Source organism: Suricata suricatta, chromosome 2, assembly GCF_006229205.1.
Source record: "Suricata suricatta isolate VVHF042 chromosome 2, meerkat_22Aug2017_6uvM2_HiC, whole genome shotgun sequence".
In the NCBI taxonomy this organism is placed as follows: domain Eukaryota; kingdom Metazoa; phylum Chordata; class Mammalia; order Carnivora; family Herpestidae; genus Suricata; species Suricata suricatta.
The window spans coordinates 108164355-108187444 of record NC_043701.1 but is presented as its reverse complement, the minus strand read 5'-3'; the positions used below and the strand labels follow the sequence as shown (position 1 = coordinate 108187444).

The following is a 23090-nucleotide window of genomic DNA, read 5'->3' as shown; positions in this document are numbered from 1 at the left end:
TCATGAACTGAGTGATTTTTCTGGGCTGGAAAAAGCAGGTGCTCCATACAGGGTCTGTGAGGGTGTTGCTTCCTGGCTTTGTGGTCTCTGTGTGCCCATGGCTATGCCAACTCTGCATCCGGAGGGTGCATGGGCACGAGCTTGACCTTGGCCTTGGTATGCAGGATGGAGGGGACCACTGAGGCCCTACTTGTCCTGTTCTTGCACAGGGAAGACCAGGCCCCCCTCTCTGGCCTAGGCCAATGCACCGTCTGAGGTCTAAGCTTTGAGCATTGCCCAGGATATGGCTGGGTACGGCCAGCCATGCATCCAGGGAGGCACGTCCTTCACGTCCTTTACCAGCGTCAGGCCCCCTTGAGTGTGGCACTAAAGGCTTCCTTCCCTTCTCACGTTTTCCCTTTGGGCCCACGGAGCCTCAAACCCGGCACTGTCCGGAACTCAGCTGCGTCTCTGCCGGCCTCCTGGCTCAGGGCCCCCTCCTCTTTGCCCTGACTGTTTCAACAGCCTCCGAACTGGTCCCTCTGCTCCCACCCTTGTTCCTCCTCTCTTTCTTCTAGACCTCAGCACCCATCCTGACATGTGACTCAGAGCATGGCACTCTCTGCCTCACCCCTTCATGGGTTCCCTTTTTGCAGAGGGGGAAAAGCCCTGCACCTTTTAGGGTGGCCTCTGGGAAGTTGAGGCTCTTGGAAAACGACACTCAGGCATTATTTGCCTCTTTCCCCGGCGCTCCCTCCCAGGCTTCACCACGGGGCTGCATGGTGATTTCAGAAGCAGAAACGAGAGTTCGCACCCAGGCCTCGAAGAGACGCACAAAACCGTGACACTAGGAGCCACTCTCTCCATGACTGTGTTTTGGAGACAGCCCTCTCTCATGACAACATAGCATTCACATTAGCACGCAGGAAGTGTGTTATTGCTACTTGTAAGTGAATGAACCGGTGTTAAAGCTGCTCCGTGTCGTTTCTAAGACAGTAATTTGACAGATGGAGCCCCGTGGACAGAGCCCTTTGGAGATTTCCACAATAGAAATTTTCAGGTGTTGTAAAGAGGTTCCCGAGACCAAACAGTTTGAGAACCAGGGCTGTAGAGTATTTCTGAAACTGACTCGATCCATATGGCGCCCCTGCCGCAACCCCACCGTTTTTGAGTCAGGCAGCACCTGTTGGCAGTCATGTTCCGTTGAGGCTACACTGGAATCGCTGGTGTTATGGGGCAGGAGGGGCGTGAGGTCATAGTGGAGAAGGCTCAGGACAGAGTTGGCTCACCCTGGGCACATGCCCTAACCTTCTGGGCCAGACTCCTTATCTGGACGGGGATGGCGACAATAGTGCCATTACCGCCAGTAGTGTTCTAGGTCCTTGGAGCAGATGACATGCAGTCAGGAGTGCAGGGCACTCTGGAGGCAGCGGCACTCAGTGAGGACCTGCTGATACCACTACTATATGCTAATAGTACTGCGATAGCCGTATTTTAATTAAAAACAGCTCCACTAATAAAAGAAACGAATCAGAGTCTACGAGGAACGGAGGAAGAATTTACTCTGTGCGTCGAGGGGAAGCCGGGGTAGTTAGAAGAGGTGGCCTCTCCGAGGCAGGGTCTTGCAGCCACTGAGAAGGCTGAAGGTGGGTGTTCTCAGCTGGGCCCGTGGCTGGAAATGAGGGGGTTTTAGCCCATCGGGGGCAGGTGGGATCTGCAATGCTTGCCCGGCCCACTCCTTTGGGGGGTCAGGAGTGGGCAAGGGGACTTGGCTTCGTGGGATGGTGCATCTGAAAGGCCAAATAGAAAGAATGTCAGCTTTGTCCTGGACAGAGCAAGTCTGTCGCCTCTCCTTTGGCTGGCTGCTCCCTGCTGTGTCATTTTGGAGCGGCTGCTCACTGGGCTGGCAGAGTGAAACTAAGAGACAGGTTTGACCTTGGTGTATTTATAGCCAGGAAGTAGGAAAGTATCATGAGTAAAACCAGATCAGGGAAACCATGCGAAGTCCCCTGGGGAAGAGCAGTGTTTGTGTGAATGTGTGAGGTTGTGTGTCTGAGGCAGAGAGAGACAGAGAATATATTTGAGTGTGGGTGTATGAACAGTTTGGTCAAAGGCTTGCTTATTTCTAGAAGGAAGCCTGATGAGCTAGGTCGACTTAAAAACCAGAACGTTTTTGCTTCTCTGACCTTCATTTCACCAGCTGTAAAATGGGGGCAGTGTCTGAGTCCTCGCTGTCCCTCTAAGCACACAGCGGTGGAAGTAATATAACCATAAACTGTGGCAGATGTGAAATGATCTAGAAGGCACTGGCCCCGTCTCCAGTCCAGTAAGGAAAAAAAAAAAAACCAGCATTACTGGTTGAGCAGGGAAAAAAAGATGCCAAACACAAGCAGGTCGACTCTCTGTGGGATCCGAAACCTTTGTGTAAGCTTCCCTTGACACAGTGTGGCCACAGCAGAGAGCAGTCACCCGAGGGACAAGGGGCTTCTGTCCGTCTGGCGCACGATGTCCTTGGCTATCACATGGCTGTCCTCAGGCAGAGGCCGCTTTGAGGCCTTGGGAGTCATCGCCAGGCACAGCCCTGGCTGAGGGGGTTGATATTGGCAGAGGTACGGCCTTCAGATCAAAAACGGGTGAGAGAAGAATTGTGGAGAAGAGGAAAGTGTCCCCCCAGGGGTGCAGAACGGAGTTGTGTCCCTCACGGGACCCCCACCCCGGGGCCTGGAGCCCTCTCACCATCCTTCTTTGGCAGCAGTGAAAGACGGGATGATATCTGTGTGAGATGACATCTGAAGCGGGGGAGCCACTGGAAATGCCCTCGGTGCTGAGGATGGCAGCTTGGCTAGACGGCAGAGCCAGAGTGGTGACCTCGGCCTGCTGGCGAGGTGCCCATATGCTTTCTTCCACAGGGTGGGACACTTGTTTGGAAATGAAAGGGGGTGCTTTGGTAATTACTCTGGAGTCAGGAGAAAACGAGGACAGTCTGGGTAGAGGAGACATCTGACCCCCCCCAGAGGCCACGAGGCTGATGGAGGAGCTCACCCTGCGGGGTTTCCCTGTGGAAGCGCCGCCAGGCCACTTCACAAGGGTTTCGTGCACAGGCAGAAAGAGCGCCAGCATTTATGCCCCAAGAGGGGTTGGCCAGCGGGCGTGGTCTTGACCAAGGGACAAAGGGGCCCGTTCTGGAGGTCTGGTGTGGAGGCCCAAACTAGAGTTGGCATAATCCTGCGCGTTCCTCCAGGATTTTATACTTTTCCAAAACACACTCGCAGGATCCACGATATAATCAGAAAATCCCACCTAACCATGCAGGGGTGGGTAGGGCAGATTATCACTTGAGAGGTGAGGAACTTTGAAGAGCAGATGGGCCCAGAGCCCTCAGCCTTCGGGGAGTGAACTCATTTCCCGGCATCTGGCGGAGGGAATGTTCCATCCACGACGCTACCTGCTAGGAAGATGGCAAAGGTCCGAGTTTCTCCCAATGTGTTTCTACCCAACGGGTGACCTTCAGGGCAGGGCAGGCATCAGGAGGGAGAAGCCCAGGGTACCACGGAACAGAGAAGCCCCTCCCTGTGGGGAGCGTGGCAGCCTGTCTGGACGTGGGGCTAAGCTCCCACCCAGGCCTGTGTCTCTGTGGTTTTACAGGACCAGCTCTGCCCAGCGCATGCTGCCACCAGGAGCCCAGGGTGTGGGGACAGGCTGGACGAAGGGTGCCCCAAACTACCGAGGCCATCAAGGAGAGTGACCCCCTGCCGCTGGAGTTTTGTGGAATGCCAGAGAGCTGGAGCTGCAAGTGGCCTGGAGTTCATGTCCTCCAACGCCCTTGTCTGAAAGATGGAGCACCTGACGTCTGTCGTGGAGAAGAGGCCACACAGGCTTGCGGTTGACTTGCATGAGCCTCCGTTAATCTGCAGGCCCCTCTGAGACGGGAAATAAAACCCAAAGTCAGCTCCCTTGTCCAAGCGAGCAAGCAGGAGGCAGGATTCAAACCCAGGTCTCAGGCTGACTCTGAAACCCACATGCGCGATGGCACATGGCGCCCCCTCCCCGCGCGGCTGCGCCTGGAAGAAGTCAAGCTCGCTGAGAGCATGCTGACCCCCATCGAAGTCTTTTGTAGGTCAACTCTCATTGTAAATATTTTCTCTTTGATTTTGCAACGCTCGGCAGTTAGTCACCAGGGCTGTAAAGGGAAGATAAGGTTGTAAGAGAGGAACCTCCCCTCTGTCCCTTGTGAACTGTGGGCAGTTTCCAAGTGACGCTCAGGCTGTCAAAGGCAGTGACCCCACGAGGTGAACATGGAGGCCACACTGGAGATAGGACGGGGGCTCGTTTTTCCGTGATCTCAGCAGAACTGGGTAAACCAGAAGCATATCAGGTTCAGAGATGAGGGAGGGCGTTGTCAAAGGTCCTAAAGCCCACCCTCCCTCGAGGAGGGGTCCCATGGGGCGTGGGAAGAGTTGGGTGGGGGAGGGGAAGGTGGACGCAGGTGTCCTTGTGTGGCCGCCTCTGGTCTGCTGCCTCCCGAGGCGGTGGAATGAGGGCTGTGTTCCCAGGAAGACGCTGAGCCTTGCAAAGAAGGACTTCCCTCCCATGGGGCAGGTGGCCTCTGCAGGGAGCCTGGACCCAGCTGGTGGGGAAGTTATGCAAGCAGTGAAGGGTACAGGGGACTGTCCTTGAGGTAAGGGTCAGCCCAGTAAGAACAAACAGGTTGTTTTGGAAAATTGACTGGCACCCTCCCCCTCGGCCTGCATTCAGGGCCCAGTATTTTCCGCATCTTTCACCTTATTTGTTGATTGGCGCTTACCACATCCTTGAGAAACAGGTCAACGCAGGTGGCTGGCCGTGTTCACCCTGGGGCCGGTGATCCACACGGAGGCAAACAGAGCTGCCCCAGGCTCTTCCCGCCCCAGGGGCCTCTGCTGGGCTGGCCCCTCCTCCAATGACCGGTCCGTCTGTTTCCGTCTGTGAGATGCCGCTCGCTGCTTTTCAAGGCTCAGCTGAAAGTGTCTTTCTGGCTGCTGCCTTACCTTCACTTTTAACCCTCCTGCATTATGAACATCGCAAACGTTCCCCAAACCGGGGAGCAGAGGCCGCGCGTTACCCGCATGTCATCCAGACTTGACATTCTACCGTGCCTCCTTCATCTCTCTCTCTCTCTCTCTTTCTGAATTTTTTATAGCATCATGTCATTTCAGTTCTCACTCTAGACTTTGTGTCTCTAAAAAGTACCGGCACTTTTAAACATAATGATACTTAGGGGCCTAAAAAGTACCGGTGACTCCTTGCTATCATCCAATACCCAATCCACACGGAGATTCCAATTGTCCCAGTTTCCCCCTCAACAGGTGATTCTTTTGGTTCAAGTCTGCCATGGGATGTGGTTGACTTTCTGAAGGAGCGGGGCTGGCTGTCGGGCACAACTCCGCACGCACTTCTGCCTCCGGAGTCCCGTTTATGCTTCTCTTACAGCCCCTCTTCTAGGTCCCTCCATCGACGGCCGCCCCGGCCCCGTCCCCTCCGCGGCACAAGGTTGCTGAGGTCGGGCGTGATGTATCCTCTTCATCCCCCAGCCCCTCAGGATCCCCAACGTGACGCTTTGTAAGTAATAGGTGTTCCGTTGACTCTCAAAATCGTCACCGTATCCGAGTGGCTTTTCTCTCTGTCACTTACAACAGAACGTCTTAAGATTTTTGAAACCCCCCACGACCAGGAGTGACCGCTGGGTCCAGAGGGGTTTGTATGCGGAGCAGAGGACAGACCAGAGTCCCTCTGTGACTCAGCGTGACTCTGCAAGCTTGGGATCCAGAATCTGCCCGATGCCAGACATCGACCTCGTTCTCCAGCTTTGTTCTAGGATTTATCCATCTTCTTGGGGGTAAATTCCATGAGCTGGTGTGATCTGAGGAGGAACATCAGGGCATGGTCTCTTGCCATCCCTTTTTACAGCTTGGCAAGGGACAGAAAGGTTATCCTTCCCTCCTGGCGCTGCTGTGTCTTTTGTGAGCTTGCCTGGAAATGAGGGCCCTAACTTCCTGGTGGTGGCACTTCTGGTCCCTCACCTTGCTTTCTGGCCCAGTTCTCTGACCTCACAACTCTGACTTGGTTATTTGTAGAGATAAATCTGTAAGCCATATTGAGAGCAACTGAGAAAATGGCTTGGATTATGGAATTCAGCTTCATGATTCATTTGTTTGACAAGCCTCTTCTACGAATCTACCATGGGCCAGGCCTTGCCTGCCTGGGTTTTGGGAGTTTAAAGGTGGCCCAGGACCACTTTACCAGCTAGGAGTTTGCTGGTTAATGAAATAGACCACGAGCGCCAAGGTAGAAGGAAGCCTGGACACTAGGGAAGACGGAGAAGGGCAACCATGTTAGGCTGCTGGAGTATGGGAGGGCTTCCTGGAGGAGGCAGCTTTTCAACTGAGTCTCAAAGGATACATAGGAATTTACTGGAAAAAGGGGAAGGGGAAGAGGGAAGAACATTCCAGATATATTTCAAGGAAGTGGAATAATATGTGGAAAGGGAAATTATACGTACCCTGTATTTTCTTTTTTTCTCTCTCTCTCTCACACACTTTTTTACCCTATATTTTCAGAGATGCTCATAATGTAATTTATGCTTCTGAAATGATTTTTAAAAATATGCCTTGGGGCACCTGGGTGGCTCAGTTGGTTAAGTGTCCAACTCTTGGTTTCAGCTCAGGTTGTGATCTCACGGTTCGTGGTTTCAAGCCCCACATTGGGCTCTGTGCTGACAGCTCAGAGTCTGCTTGGGATTCTGTCTCTCCCTCTCAAAAATAAATAAACATTAAAAAAATTTTAAAGAGAGAGACAGAACATGAGTGGGGGAGGGGCAGAGAGAGAGGGAGACACAGAATAAGAAGCAGGCTCCAGGCTCTGAGCTGTCAGCACAGAGCCTGACTCGGGGCTCGAGCCCTCGAGCTGTGAGATCATGACCTGAGCCAAAGTCAGACACTTAACCAACTGAACCACCAATTTAAAAAAATAAATATTTTTTTTAAATTACAAAAATAGGCCTTGAGGTGGTTAAGTGATTTGTCCAAGGGGAGAAGAGAAATTAGAATTATGCCCACAGATTCTGTGAGAAGCAGGTCAGCATCCTGCCTTGAAGTCACCCTGAAATTTTCATCCGTGTCAGTCGTAGAAGGGCCGGGTCCAGGGAGGGGGCACGCGTGGCTGCATTCTGGAAAGAGACGTCAGGCCCGGTCTACATGTGCGCGGCATCGCCTACGGCATCTTCACAATACGCCCACAGGGCTCCGGGGCCCGAACCGCAGGCAACAAGCCTTATCTCAGAGAATGGAGAAGTTTCTCTTCCTGGAGCAGAACAGACTGTGTTACCGTGGCTTTCTGACAAGTACCAGACAACTGACCAAATCTGATTATCTGACGGTTTACGTATTACGTGAGAACCCGTTGTGTCGTAGTGTATACACGCGAAGTGTTAGTAAATACAGTTAATCCAGCCACAATCTGAAGGAAGACCAAGATTTTTCTTCCCTTCTCCAAGTCAGATGATTAAAAAACAAAACAACCCTCTAAGAACTCAGAAGTGCTCCTCACGAATAGTTCAATGAGCTTTTAAAAATCCCCTTTTGACCCATAAGTACTTGGCCCAGAAGTGATCACCATGGCAGCAGGTGCTTTGAAGGCTCCTGGGGGGAAACCAGGGAGCCAGCAATGACCCACCACCCACCACATATTAGACAGTGTTCCTGACGTTTCCGCATGCAGTTCTGTTTAATTTTTGCTCACTGACCCCGCCAGATGCCATCACGAGTAGTGCACTTCTCATGTGGGAGGGAACCGATATCCTGACAGGTCACAGACCTCACCGTTTCACAGAACAAGCAGGGAAACTACAGTTCTGACCCAGAAGCCTCCTGGTGCCCAAGACGCAGGTCTCAGGTCTGACTCTTCTGGGTTTGAACCCAGACTCCAGTAATGACTCACTCTGGACAAGTTACTTAGCTCCTTTTCCTTGGCGTTCCTAGTGGCAAATGGGGAAATGATGGGGCCTCCCTCCTAGGAAGGATTCGAAGGGTCAGTCCAGGTAAAATCCTCAAAATGGTGCTCTTGGCCAATAGGTGCCTCGTAAATTTTAACCACTCATGTAGGGACTTTTGCCTGAAATCAAGGCTGCTTTTCACCTTGGCTCGTCCCATTTGGGAGGAGGACAGTGTGTCACACATTTGGGAGGGCTGAACAGTCAGAGAAGCAGTGGGCCATTCAGGACTGGGCTTCAGCCTGGCAGAGTCCAGGGGAGCTGGCTGGGATGCAGGGGTTCAGGGGCCCTAAGGCTGTGGGCTGTCTCTGCTGCCCTGGGTCCATCCGATGAGCCAGGCATGGAAACACTCGGCCTGGGTGACAAAGGCTCCTGGAAATAACCAAAAGCTGAAAGCCTCTGTGAATTCACTGATGTCAGATGTACCAGAAGCATTCACCTGCTGAGGCCAGTCAAAACTAGCCCCAGAGTGTGCAAGACAAGGCTCGGGTCAAAAGCTGAGTTGCCGGGGAATCAGTGGCCAGAGTGGGGAGTGGAGGAGGCCAGGCTGACTGGGGAGGACAGAGCAGGAGCCAGAGTGTGGCTGGTCCACAGAGCAGGCAAACAGGACCGGGCGGTGGCCTGCCAGTACAGTGGAGTGGGTCCAGGCGGGGAGGTGGGGGGCACTGTGCCCGTAGGAGGATCTGCTGAGCCACCTTGTTGGGGGAGGATCAGAGAGGACCCCCAGGGAGAAGGCGTTTGAAGGCCAGCCAAGCTGAGGGGGAGCAAACAAGGGCAGGGCTGGACCACAGGATGGGACTCTAGGCCCACGCAGAGGAGGCTGGCTGGGGGCCATGGGTCTTCCCAGTGCTGGTGGGTGAGGAATGGGGTCCAGGTGAGGGAGAGAGGCCCTACCCCAGCCCTCTCCCTGCCCTCCAATTATTCCTGCCTGGTCGTCTCACCTCCCTGAATCTTGTTGGTCTCATCTGCAAAATGGAACAAATGTGACAACGTCATCTCTTTGTGCACGTGAACGTAGGCTCTTGGTGCCAAGAATGTTTGGGAAAGGGTGTGCTCCCTGAGGGCCTGGGGACCCAGAGGGAGCCAGAAACTCCACGAGCTGTGGCGGTGCAGCTGTGTGTGGCAGGGTCTGGGGTCCTACCCAGGGACTGGGCAAGGCCACCCCTTCCTGGAGCTTGATTTCAGCTTAACGGCAGTGAGAACTCTGCGTGAAGGTCAAGCCTGAATTTCCGGGAGCCATGCCTTTGCCTTCCCGTCTCTGCCATGCTGGGAACGCAGCCTTCCCCATCATGGGGCCAAGCAGTGGCTCCCCCTTTCAGCCACCACCCGCGGGGTGCCTCTCAGTGCCGCCTAGCATCTCCCCTGGTCTCCCCTGCCCTCGGACAAGGTAATGGTGATATACACAGACCACTGTGAGCGCCTCAGGCGGGTGGCTTTAATGGCTATCTTGGAGGTGACATTCCATTAGGGGTGATTGAACTTAATTTTGATGGCAGGCTGACTTACGGTTTCATCATCCCCTCCCAGGCCTGAAGGTCAGTGGGAAAACTTTCTCTCCTCCAGGAATTACACTTCGAAATCCCCGTCACATGGCACCAGGTTTGGCTAATGCTAGCATTCCAACTGCAAAGGGACCCCTCCTTGGTTAACAGTGTGGGGTCTTGCTTCGGGGACCCCGGAGCCAGAGATGGCAGGGAGTTGAAGGTTGACTCTACCACTCACTGGCTGTGTGGCCTTGGGCAACTTAATGTCTCTGATAAGTTAACCTCTCTGTGCTTCCTGGTGTTGGTGTGAGGATTCCAGGATTGGGTGTGTGGCAAATGGTCAGAGCAGTGCCTGAAACATGGGAAATTGCCATGCAAGTACAGGCTCCTATAATTGGCTTTTTCGAGGAAGGGATGGAAGAAGCAGCCATTTACAGAACATGGGCGAAGCCACAAGGGGATAGGTGGTCGAGCAAAGTGGAAGGTTCAGGGAGGAGCACGTGGGTGTGGAAAGGCAGACCAGGGCCAGCTTGTAGAGGCATTGGAATGAGGCCCCATCCTGAATGAAGCATAGGTTCTTCAGAACACTTCCCAGGAGGGAAGGCCACAGGAAAGGGGTATTTCTGCAGGATTTTCACCGACAGTAGGGATGGAAAGAGAGAAATATGTATGAGAGTCGTTAGGAAGGAAGCCCGACAGGAGCTTGTAGTAGTTGGATGTGGGGTGGAGGGGAAGGGGGGCTGTAGGATGACTTTGAGGTGCCAGGCGAGGTGACTAACAGAAGGGTGTCCTCACCAGCGTGGGGGGAGCTGGTCTGCAGGGGAGAGGGTGTTTGGCATTCAGATGCCAGAATGGTGTGGCCACTGGGGAGCGGGGTCAGGGCTGGGTTACGGGTCCAGGAGCCGTCTGCAGAGACAGGGGCAGGGGTGGGGATGAGGGAAGCAGAAAGGACACAGGCCAGGTGTAGGGAAGGTTTCAGAGGGTCTGAAGCTGATAAAGGAAGAGGAAATCACGAGGAAGGACGAGAGCAGACAGCAGGCAGGGGAGGAAACAAGCGGTGCGTGCGCTGGGGGGCAGCTGGGGGGTGGCGTGCGGTCTGCTGCAGAGGGAGGCCCAGAGCGGGCAGGAGGGTGGGATCATCCCCTGGGCAGGTGCAGGGGCAGCTCCGGTGTGCCGTGCAGGAAAACAGGGCGCTGGCAGGAAGGAAGGCCACAAGGTGTCGGGCGACTCAGCAGTCTTAAGGATTTCTACCATGTGTCAGAAGTGAGACGATCTCGTCTTCCTCAAAGTCATGGCCGCTGGGCTGCCTTCTGGAGCACAGACCAGGAAACAAAGGTGTTCAAGAGAAGGCTGGGCCCAGCAGTCACTGGAATCCTGGGCAGACTGTCCCTAGATCCCCCACCTGTGATGGGGGGGCGGGGGGGGTTTGTAGTGATAGTTCCTGGGGTCCCTCTCTGCCCCCTCAGTCTGTGAGCCACCACTAAGTTGTTCTGAGGACAGAGATGGCACTCAGCGGCCGCTGTGGCCCTGCTCCGTGTGTGGGCTGTGTCACTCTCCCACCCACAAGCCCGCTGTGGTGAGAAGAACTAACATGAAAGTGTATAGATTGCAGGCTCCTTATGCAAATGTTAACACGTGAGCTTGCTGTTACCATCCTGTTTGTGCAGTCAAGAAATCTGAGGTTCTGACCCTTGACCAAGTTCCTGGCAGAGCTGGAACCGGAACCAGACACCGGTACCCTTGGCTCAAGGCCCTTTCCATCACAATACGCTATTTTAACATTTAAGTGGAGGAAAGTAAAAAAAAAAAATTAAGGTTTATTTATTTCTGAGAGAGAGAGAGAGAGAGAGAGATGAGCATGCATCCCATTATTCCTGCATGGACGTGTGTCCCATTATTCTTGCACAATGTGCATCCCGTTATTCCTGGACAAACGTGTGCCCCACTATTCCTGGATGACCGTGGGTCCCATTATTCCCAGATGAGCATGCGTCCTGTTATTCCTGGGTGAATGTGCATCGCACTATTCCTGGACAAACATGCGTCCCATTATTGCTGGACAAGCATGTGTTACGTGATTCCGGGATGAGTTGGAATTCCTTCATCCTCTGCTGAACAGGCCTGGGTGTCCTTTAACACGTATTTGGTACCAGGTGTGCCGTTACAGAAACCAACCCCAAAGAACCTGGGAATAGCGATGTAGAGAGGCATTTGGTGAAACAAATGTCAGCTGCCAGTCAGACTATTCCTGCTGGTCAGACTCACCCACAGTGAACGGCCCTGAGAGTCCCCCCTCCAGGTAGTCACACCTCTGTGTAGTTCCCCCACACCGAATGGGGCTGACCCATGTGGCTGAAAGGATATTATGGAAATGACCGAGTGTGACCTCTGAAACTGGGCCAGGGAAGACACTGAGGCTTCTTCTGCCTTGTTCTCTTGGATAAGTCCCTCTGGGAAGCCAGCTGTCAACTGCGGGGGACATTTGTGGACAGATCTATGGACGGGTGTGTGTAGTGAGGAGCAAGTTCTCCCACTGCCAATAACCCGCCAGCGTGTGACAGCAGAGCCATCTTAGAAGCCAACCTCCCCCCCAGTCAAGCATTCACCTGACATTTTAATGGCAATCTCAGGAGAGACCCCAACCCAGAACCATCCAGCTAACTCACTCCTGCATTCCTGACCCACAGAAACTGTAATATCAGAAATGCCATTACTGCTTTAAGCTGCAAAGCATAGGCTAATTTGTTACATGGCAGCAGATGACCACTACATCCACGGCAAGTACACGGGGACTTGAGAGTCCGTCTGCACTCAGGTACGGGTCCCACTTTCCAGACTTTTCATCCAGCACTGCTGCTCATCTGCCCATTTCTTCCCACACTGTCTTTGTGTCATGAGGCTGTGATGTGGGCACTTGGTCCCTTACATCCCTGTGACTTGCCATAGCAGGAGGCCGGGCTTTGAAGCGCATTTCACACTGGCACAGTGTGGAAGCTGGGACACCCCCTCATGAAGGCCCTTGGACTGCGGATAGACGGGAGGGGCGATGTTGAGTCAGGCAGCAGGCTGGCAGGAGGGCGCACGTTAGCTGGCAGGCTTCTAGAGTGCCTCCCACCGCTCCCTCCTGAAGCCTCGCCTCCCATGGTCATTCCCCATGGAGGCCATCTCAGACACACAGAGCCTGGTCCCACAGGCACTTCTGAGAGACCAAGAGCTCTGAATTCCAGACCAGAGAAGACGGGGCTGACATATTTTGCCCTGTACTCAGCAGAGCCACCCTATGCTAGAAACCCCCTTCGAAGAGCTTAGAGTGCCCAGTGCTTGGCACATCTCCAGCCAACAAGTGACTGGGGGCCACGCTCTCACACCCTCTGCCCTGCTCAGAGATCCCTGGGAGGGGACGGCACTGTGGGGTGCACACTTCGGAGATGTGGGAACACTGGAGCGGGCGTGGGCGTGAATGGCAAGGGTGGTGACACGTGAGGGCAGCCCCACAGGCATTGCATAGTCTGGAAATCGCCCATGGGCCCTCTTGTGCTCGCTCAGGTTCTAAGGCCTGTGAAGGGCGGGAGGGTCTTTGTGAGACATCTGTCTTGAAGAAGGCCATGTCATCGATGCTGAGGCACAACCACGGCCCTTGGGGAGGAAATGAGCTGCCTGGCCCATGAGTCCGAGTCCGGGGCCGGTCAGAAGGCTGGGCTGAGGCTAGGAAGACTGGTCGTGGACCACACGCTGAGAAGGCCTTCGGAGGTTGCAGTCCTGGGCTGCCCCCCGGGGACCGTCGATGGGCTGCGGGTGCAGGAAGGCCCTGCCCTCGGCTGACCTGCCCGGGGCCTCCTGGTGTGTGGGCCGGCTCCGCTCCACAGCAAAGGCATGTCAGCCTTGACTGACGGTCCCTGGTTCTTCAGCGCTTTTGTGGACAGCAGGGAACACACATCAGAGCGCCCTGTCCCCTCAGAAGAGTGGATGAGTCACCACCCCAGGGAACATGGCATCTTCTCTCTGTCACCGAGCTTGCGGACCAGGCCTGGGCCCTCCCTGCCTCTGCAGGTTTTAATTAGGGAAACAGAGCGGCCCTTGCAGAAACCGGCTCTGTGATGTTGGGGACCCATCGAGGGTATACCTCGGGCAGTGGGGCTGCGGAGGGGCGGCGGGGCCGTGGCTGCTTGATGCCAGCCTCCAGCCCTCTGTCTCCGGGACCCTTCCTGGGTGGCCAGTGTCCATGTCTCCTGCCCCCTTTGGACCAGAATCCTCCGGATAAATCTGTTCCCCTCATTAGCAGCAGAACAAATGCATTCTCTCCAGCCTTCTGCAAACACTCAGGGACCAGAGCTGCCGCATACCAAACCGGCTTGTTCACATGGTCAACCTTCAGGCTGGTGGCAATAGGAGAGTCTGGCATCCCCCCTCTCCCTGCGCCGCCACACCCCTCGGTGCTTTCCCTGGAAGTCCCGAATGGGGGCACGAGCACGTTCTTACCTGGGGTAGCTGCTCTGCTAACTTCCAGCACGTTGTGCTCTGATCTCATAAAATCTGAGCAAAGTGGGGAGAGTGCAGGTGCTCAGGCCTGCGGGGACTCGGACCTCTGGGGACCCCGGTTTGCCTTTTTCTTTCCGTGTGCATCAGATGTGCTGGCGGACCTTGTGGAGCCTGGGCCGGCTCTTGCTTTCTGTAAAGGAAGGTAGAACAAAGTGGTGGCCAGGGTTCCCCTGAGGCTGGGAAAATATTTCAAGCTGGGGGTGACAGGCTGCTGTCCTGTGGACTCCAAGAGAAATGCAGTTAACTGAGCCAAATCCGAGAGCAGGTGTGCATTGATGACCCAGGCAAAGCTATGGACACGACGGTGAAATCAGGTCGGGTCTGGGTCCAGCCGCAGCACTAGGGCTGGAGAGGAACCACTCAGTTGCTCTGCCTAGACGCCCCCACTCGGGGGCCGGTGTCTTTCCAAAGCGGGCACTGGCTCCCCGTGTTGGGGAAAAAGCCCCTCTGCTGACTTCATCTTTTACAAAATAAGCAGGAGTCAGTTCACATGAGGCGATCCTTATGGGTCACCCCCCAGCAGCTGCCTGTTCACCCTTGACCTCGCCCCTTCCTCCAAAGTCAAATTTAGAGGCAGGAAACATACTCGACAGATGTGAAAACGATAGGCTAGCAGGATCCTGAGGAATTGGTAGGAAAAGACTTAATTTAGTCTTTCGGTCGTTTTCTTGGTTCAAAAATCAACATTGTTGAAAAGCTTGATTACCTTTGCTCCCATCAACCCAACCCACGTGAGCACTTAGAGCAGTTTCTTGGGCATTTTTATCATGCCTGTGTGTTGTGTGTGTGTGTGTGTGTGTGTGTGTGTGCGCACGTGCACGCTCTTTTTCCTTCCCCCCTTTCACAGAAAGGAAATACAAATGCCGCATAAAAGAACGAGAAGGACCCTCCATCTCACTTAGGTTAGGGCAAATGCAAATTGGAGCGACAGCAGAATACCCTTATGACAAGGCTGACAAAAGTTAGCATTCTACGCAAATGGGTTTGGACTTTGTTCTCCTCACTTGATTGTGTATCTTGGAGATCTTTCAAATCAGTGCCGAAGAGTGTCATTCATTTTTACAGCTTTATAGTGTCTTATTTATGGACACACCATAAATTTGTTTAACTAGTTTCCCATTGATGGACCTTGGGCTGCTTCCAAGTTTTTGCCACCTTGAACGGGGCCACCGGGACATTTCCTGTATACGGAGGCACATCTGTGGGACGGATTCTGGCAAGTAGGACTGTTGGGTCAAAAGTGAGTGCATTTATGATAGTTACAATGCTTTCCAGATATTCTGAATGGGATTGTGCGGTGTTTGCAGCCCCTGGTAATCAAGGAAGGCTGAGCTTCATTCCACTCTTTGAAGAGCCATCGCATTTCCTTCTCTGTAAGCTGCCTCTGCATACGTAGCCTTTGCCCATCTAAACAAAATTGCCTTGTTGGCTCGATCTTTTTCCTTAACAATACCTAGGAGTTTTTCTGTTAAGGAAAGATGAGCTGTCTGTGACAGGGGTTGCAAATATTTACCCCACGTTGTTGTCTTTTGGTTTTGCTTATGTTGTGTGTGTCTATATACGTCTTTTGAAAATTAGGTGGTCGTGTACGGCAATCTCTTTTTATTTTTTAATGGCTTCTGATAAAAGAAAGCCTTTCCATACTCCAAGGTTCTACAGGAATTTGACATGTTTTCTTCTAAGTACTTCTATGGTTGCATTTTTTAAAAATCTTGAATCTTTGATCCCTTTAGAGTTGATGCTGTGGCAAAAAAAAAATCATACGAGGTGTGATTTGGTATCCTTAACTCTTTTTCAATCATCTTGATACCATTTATTGGCCTCTTCCCCAAATGATTAGATGTGTCAACTTTGTAATGTACTGAATTTATGACCAGAGCTGGGTCTATTTCTAGTGTATTCCATTGACGGGGCTGTCCACTGGCAGGTCCAGTGCTGCCGTCACTATTGAGCCTTTATGACATGCTTTGACACGTGGGATGGTTTTTCCTTCTCACTTCTTCCTTCCCCCTGCCCCCTGCTGTGGCTCTGTTTTCTTTTTTTCTTTTCCTGGCTCTTCATGCTTGCTTCATTTGCCATATGTATTTTAGAATCTGCTTATTTAGTTAACAAAAAAGTTGACACTTGTATTGAAATCACATTGTTTGTTAACATAATTGACATGATAGCGTTAATTATCTTGGAGATCATGACATGATTATGAATGGACTTGATAATGAATGTTTCTGTTTGAAAACACGGTATGTGTTGCATTGGTGCTGCTCTTCTTTTGCATTTCTTTCTTTTTTTGAGAGAGAGAGACAGAGAGAAAGGGAGAGCTTGTGAGTTGAAGAGGGGCAGAGAGAGGGAGAGAGAGAATCTGAAGTAGGGTCCATGCCCACTGAGGAGGCTTGATCTCATGATCTTGGGATCATGACGTGAGCCAAAATCAAGAGTCAGATGCTTAACCGACTGAGCCACCCAGGAAGCCTTTCATTTAAAGAATAACAATGTTGTCTGGGAAATTATCCAGAATGGATATTGCAGTAATGACAAGAAGGCAGCCACCAGTGGGTCTGGGGAAGGTCATAGTTGGCGTGGGAAGGCTAAAGAATGTACCCCTTCAGATTTACCGAACTCCCTTCAGTAAAGTGGAACTGGGGGGAGGTGGAATCCAATATCGGAAGCTTCATTTTGGACTGAAATTTTGGGCTGAAATCTAAAAGGTGTAAAAGCAGAGCCTGTTCCATGGAAAGGAATCCGTGATGAACTCGCAGAACTTTATCTGAAGGAAAATGCCCAAGGGTGACTGCAGTGAGGAGCAAGGCTCCAAAACTGAAAGAACTGGGGCACACTGGACACCTAGGGTCATGGGTCCTTTGCTTTTGGGACCAGTCACCAGAACCCATCAGTGGAAGGATCTTAGAACACAGGCAAGAGAACAAATATCCAGGACTCATCTGCTCCCTTGGACACGGAAGGAAGATGGAATTAACAAGTGGTCTATGACCCAGTGAGGGACAGTTACCGCACTCATCTGCTCTGTCTTGGCCTTGGTCTAAGGCAGGCCCAGCCCCAACACCCTGATGCCTTTGGGGTCTCCCATGTGGTTTATCCAAAGACCTGGAGGTCCATCTGGGACTCGGGAGCATTTTAGGAACAAAGTTGAGCTTCTTTGTGACCATCACCCACCCCAGTAAGAGGAGGGAAGGAGCTGTCAGTAAGTACTTGTGCATTATGCTTGGTGTCACCGGTAAGTCATTTTATTTACTCCTCTACATAGTCCTCTGAAGCATCCTCTCTGCTTCACGTGTGACAGAATGAAGGCTCAGAGGGGCAATTAGCTTGCTTAAGGCCATTCAGCTGGTAAGTGGCCAATGCAGGGTCCTGGGAGCCAAACAGAAGCAGAGCCCGGCATCCTGCCTCCCTCCCCGCCCCCCCACCTCCCGCCCATGCCTTACTTTAATGACAACAGCTCTGCCTTCACTTACTTTGCTCCCATTACATTTTTCTTTGAAGAATGAATTCTACTGTGAAAAAGCCTGTGTTCTCCAGACAGGTCTATTCCGTTGTTTCTCGTGCCCCGCCATTTTGAATCGGCAGCACCGCCCCACCCCTAGCCCTGCCCCCACCCCACCTCTGCTACTGTTGCTCCCTCTGCTAGTGGATCTGAGGGGTTCCCACCCACTGAGGGGTGTCATTGGGTCTAAGGCTCACAGGAGATAGCTAAGGCAGTTTCGAAGTGATTCTACCACCTGCCCAGCCCTGTCTGGTCCTCCAGCCCATTGCCACCATCAGTGCCATGCTGCAAGGCCTGGCACTGGGGGAAAGCTGGCATTGTTTCCAGGGCCGTAATGGGGAGACACTGGTGCGGCCACTGTGTCGCCACTCTTTCTGCACCACAAGCCAAGGGCGCTCCAGCCAGTGATGCCTTTGGTAGGAATGAGAGACTCAGGAATGACTCAAATCAAGTTAAGGGACTTTTAAAGGTACTTGAGCCCATTATATACTTTTACAGATTGAACTTCCTTTTGCATTTAGTGACTAAGAGTCCTTTAATATCACTGTCACCACCATCATCATCATCCTTTGGCTTCTAAATTGAGTTGAATGTAGGGGCACCTGGGTGGCTCAGTCGATTAAGTGCCAGACTTTGACTCAGGTCATGCTCTCATGGTTTGTGGGTTTGAGCCCCACGTCAGGCTCTGTGCTGACAGCTCAGAGCCTGGAACCTGCTTCGGGAGACACAGACACTGTTCCTCCTCCGCTCGCACTCTGTCTCTCTCTGTCTCCAAAATAAAGATTAAAAATCATTTAGGAAAAAAAATAAATTGGGTTGAATGTAATGTTGATGGGTGAAGCCAGTACCATTATTCTTATCACCATTACTAGTAAAAATAATACCGAATTCAATAACCAGCCTTTATAAGAGAAGCTCAGCACAGTAGGTCCCACACCATCCTTGAGCAGACTCAAATTTTGGAGATAGGAAAAACGGCCGTCCAGAGAGAGGAGGTCATTTATTCTGCATTCCTTGAAGAGATAAAGGCGAATCTTTGTTCTGCTCTGTTCTATGCTCCTGGTGATTGTGAGCAGTTACAGATTGTGAGGGTCTGGTGTCCTGGGCAGGATTCCACAGCAGGATGGCTGCATTTCGTGATCCGCACCTGGGCTGTGTGTGGGCACACAGGTGTGCTCGGAACCGCGTCCCTGCGCGGCCCCCTTGTACTCTCGTCATGGACGAGGGGAAGCGAGGACCTTCCATCGGCCAGATGGGCACAGGCTCAAATTTGGGGGACGGTGGTGCCACTAAATGGCCAATGATAGATCATCTGTGGCTCAGAGCCGGGGCCAGAGTTGTATTCTATCTATTACCAAACCCCGAGATACTGGTGTAAGCATCTTACAAATATTCATTTACCTAATCCTCAGAAGAATCATTGTTCTCACTTCATTATTCCTGTTTTCATACAAGAAGACGAGGCACAGAGAGATTCAATAACCAGAATGAGACCACACAGCCGGGCTGCTGCAGGGCTGGAAAGGGGACCCAGGTCGTTTGGACCAGAGGCTAACATGCACTTACTATTCATGAAGCATCTCTCCTGTACCCTGGGCCTGGCAGTGGAGGTCAGAATCCAATCAGACACGGCCCCTTCCTTCTAGTAGCTTATAGTCAGCAAGGAGCTTGCATTTTGAAAGAAGTTTTGCCTTATAAGGTTGTGTACCTCATTTCCCACACTTCATTTTTCTGTACATCAACCTCACTCAGCACAACTTCACGTGGCGACAACCCTAGTATACTAAAGGGTTGTGATGGTTAATTTTATGTGTGAACCAGGATAGACTAAGTTACCCCAATACTCGTTTAGATGTCACCATGAAGGTAGTTTTTAGATACAAATAACATTGACATCAGTAGATTTTGAAGAAAGCAGACGCCCCTTCCTAACATGGGTGGGCCTCATCTAATCAGTTGAAGGTCTTAAGAGAAAAAAGAAACGGAGGTTCCCAAGGAAGAAGGATTTCTACCTCCAGACTTGAGACTGAAAAAGTAACTCTTCACTGGGTCTTCAGCTTGCTGGTCTGCCCTGCAGATTTCAGACCTGCCAGCAATCACAAGAGCCAGTTCCTTAAAATAAATCCTTTCCTTTCTCTCTCCATATACCCTACTGGTCTGTTCATCCAGAGAACCCTGACTAATGCAAGGGGAAAAACTGTATTTATGGGTTTCAGTAATGAAATTCTTCAGTGGCAAATGAGTTTTCTAAATAGGTGGCCAGAACATAAGTGAAGGTGTCTAGGAACTGTAGAATCCTCTGCAGAATTTTTTTTTAATGTTTTAATTTATCTTTGATGAAGAGCGACACAGTACAAGTGGGGGAGGGGTAGAGAGAGAGGGAGACACAGAATTCTAAGCAGGCTTCAGCCTCTGAACTATCAGCACAGAGCCCAGCGTGGGGCTCAGAACTCGTGAACTTCGAGATCATGACTGGAGCCAAAGTCATTCACTTAACGGACTGAGCCACCAGACGCCCCCTCTGCAGAATTTCCACAACACATTGACCTCTTATAGAGTCCTTGTGGTGTGTCAGTAATGCCTTGAATCTGAGAATTCAGAAATTCTGATCCTGGTCCTGGGCTTGGATCTTGACATACCAGAGGTTGGGAGGAGGGAAGCTGCACCACCACGCACAAGGCTCCTCCTTCCAGCGGGAGGCTTATCCATCCTGCCATGTGCCATTGCTTCAAATGTGCAACGGGAAACACCTACCTCATGCCAGGATCTGGGCTGGATGTGCACGATGGTGCTTGAAACAGCTCTGAACGGTGGGCAGCGCGATTCCAATCCGCTCTTTGCAGAGAACTGTTTTCTGACGTGTCAAGGCCAGGGGTTGGCAGTTACCCACCTCCCGGGATGGCAAGGGCCCCCTATCCCAGGGCTCCCATCAGGTCAGTGAGACACAGGAAACGCTGCTGGAGGGAGACGGTGCGGGGACCGGCTGACAAGCAGTGACACAAGGGAAAGGCCCAGATTACTCCCAGGGACAAGAGTGCCTCTAAGGGACTCTGCTGGTGTCTGAGACCCAATCAGCGACCCACAACAACAGCCTGTGCTGTGAAGCAAATCAAAGGGGGGGGAAATAGCTTTTCTAAAATTGCACCAGATGCTCATAGTGTCACGGTATGGTGAGAAGCCCTTGGACTTTATTCTAGGTGAGAAGTTCAATGAAACCAAACGTTTTTCACTGAACAAGGCTGCTCCGGGAGGTGGAGCTGTCCTCAGTGATCTGGCTGTCTCAGTGGGCCCCTTGCTAAGTCTCAGAAGCACCTTTACAGAAAGCTTGACGCCTTGCTGACTCAAAGCACCGCACTCCATTCTGTGCGAGCCTCGGCAAGGAAAAGTCAGGTGGGGACCCGTTCGTGAAGCAAGCCCACAACGGGGCTGCAGCTGGGCTCCCGGAGTCCCCTGGGGGGGGTATCTCTTAAGTAGAGTTGAAATGGACAGGTTATTTCCAGCTGCATCGCAGCCATGTCAGTGGTAGGGTTGGAGTGTGGGGCCGCTCTCCACCCACAATGTTGTTTCTTTGGGAAAATGCACACCAAGTATCTTTGTTGGTTAGCAGGTTGACTGGCCGATTAATTGACGGGTTCATCCATTAATTTGGTCTGTCACTGCCTGCCATGCACCAGGAAGTAACCCGGAAGGCCACGGCCATTCTTTTGATATGAACAGCAGCAGTGTGGACTGCCTGGGTTGGGGACCATGCCTCAGCCATTCACTTTCATACGTCACATCAGGAATCAGGAAGCAAAGGGCAAAGGGCAGGAGTGATTCCTCATCTACATGTGATGAGGGCACCTGCCCTGTGACTTGGGCAGGTCATCCCCAAATCAAGTCTTCCCATGTCAGAGAAAAGGTGGGGTTCCCTGACTCCATTAGATGAACATATGAGCCACTTTGAGGGGAGGGCTGTGTCTCAGATATTTTGGTGGCCTCAGATGCCTGGCACAGAGGGAGGGACGACCAGGTCGATCAACACACGCTTCATACAGTGAGACCAACTTCTGCTTCCCTGAAGCCTTCTTTCTTTTGTTTGGTTCCAAGTGGTTAGGAAAGTCTTGGCTTTCGGTCATAGTGGCTAAGATGAACAAATTAAGAGACTATAGATGCTGGCGAGGGTGTGGAGAGACAGGCACCCTCCTACACTGTTGGTGGGAATGTAAACTGGTGCAGCTGCTCTGGAAAACGGTGTGGAGGTTCCTCAAAATACTATCAGTAGAACTCCCCTATGACCCAGCAATAGCACTGCTGGGGATTTACCCAAGGGATACAGAAGTGCTGATGTATAGGAGCACATGTACCCCAATGTTCATAGCAGCACTTTCAACAATAGCCAGATCATGGAACCAGTGTAAATTTCCATCACCTGCTGAGTGGATCAAGAAGATGTGGTTTATATACACAATGGAGTACTACACAGCAATGAGAAAGAATGAAATCTGGCCATTTGTAGCAAAGTGGATGGACCTCGAGGGTGTCATGCCCGTGTCCTCTTCCAGCCACCTCTGCTATCCATGGTGGCCATGCATTCATCTCTCTTGTTTCAGAATAACTTACGGGATCGATGTCATTTAGCACTTCTAGAAGGATCTTGTCAAGTCATCTCATCACACATGTAATTCATTTTGGCCAAGGAGGCCAGGGCTAGCAGGACCCCTATGTTGGATTCACCCTGTCCTAATTATTTGTCAAAGGGATTTCTCTGCTTCCATTCTCAGATGCCTCTATCTTTGCCAAACCTTAGTGACAAAGCTTGGGCCACAGGCTCTGGTGTGGTCTTCCACGCATGGGGGACAGAGGGACCAGGCAGGTTCTGCTGACCCAGAATCCCTTTGTGAAGTCATGGGCACTTAATTTTATTGGTCATTGTAACAAAAATGATGCTAGCAAGCATTCATGGGGCACGTAACACGGGGCGCTGAACACTTTCCATGCGTTACCGCACGTGATTCTCCCAGCAGCTCAATAAGACACTCCATCTCCCTCCCATTTTTACAGATGAAGGCAACTGACGTTTTGGGTCCGGGGAGCGCATCTGAGGTCCTGTCTCCAGCCAGGCGCCCAGAGGCAGACCTGAGATGAGGATGTGCGGGCAGGTGGCGTGTTAGGGAAGGGACTCCTGGTGAAATCTGCTAAGAGCACAGCTGGATTGGGATGCAAGCCGAGCAGGGGCTTCTCTGAGAAGTCCAGGAGCTGTGGGCCAGGCTGGCTTCATGGGTAGTGCACCCCGTGCCTGCGTGGGGCTCCACACTCAGGGGGGCCCTGTGCTCCGGCTGACACGCTGGTGTTGCTGTCTTGAACTTCGTAACAACTTTGGAGCAAGGGACCTGCATTTGCATTTTGCGCTGCACCCTGTACCTTCTGCCCATGGGGCTTCTGAAGTGTGTGCCCCTTGGAGCTTCTCCCACTGGACACCCCGAGATACAGGCCTTAATCCTGCCATCGGCCATCAGTCATTGAGTAGGAGCTGCTTCTTAACCATGCCCATGTTTTTCTGGCTCCTTCTGTAGACAGGCGA

The 23090-nt window shown here is 52.2% G+C and overlaps 1 long non-coding RNA gene across 1 annotated transcript in view; it reads left to right on the top strand.

Annotated features, from left to right (window-relative positions):
* LOC115285033 overlaps positions 1–23090 on the top strand; it is a 120667-nt gene that overhangs the window by 14121 nt on the left and 83456 nt on the right. The window lies entirely within an intron of this gene.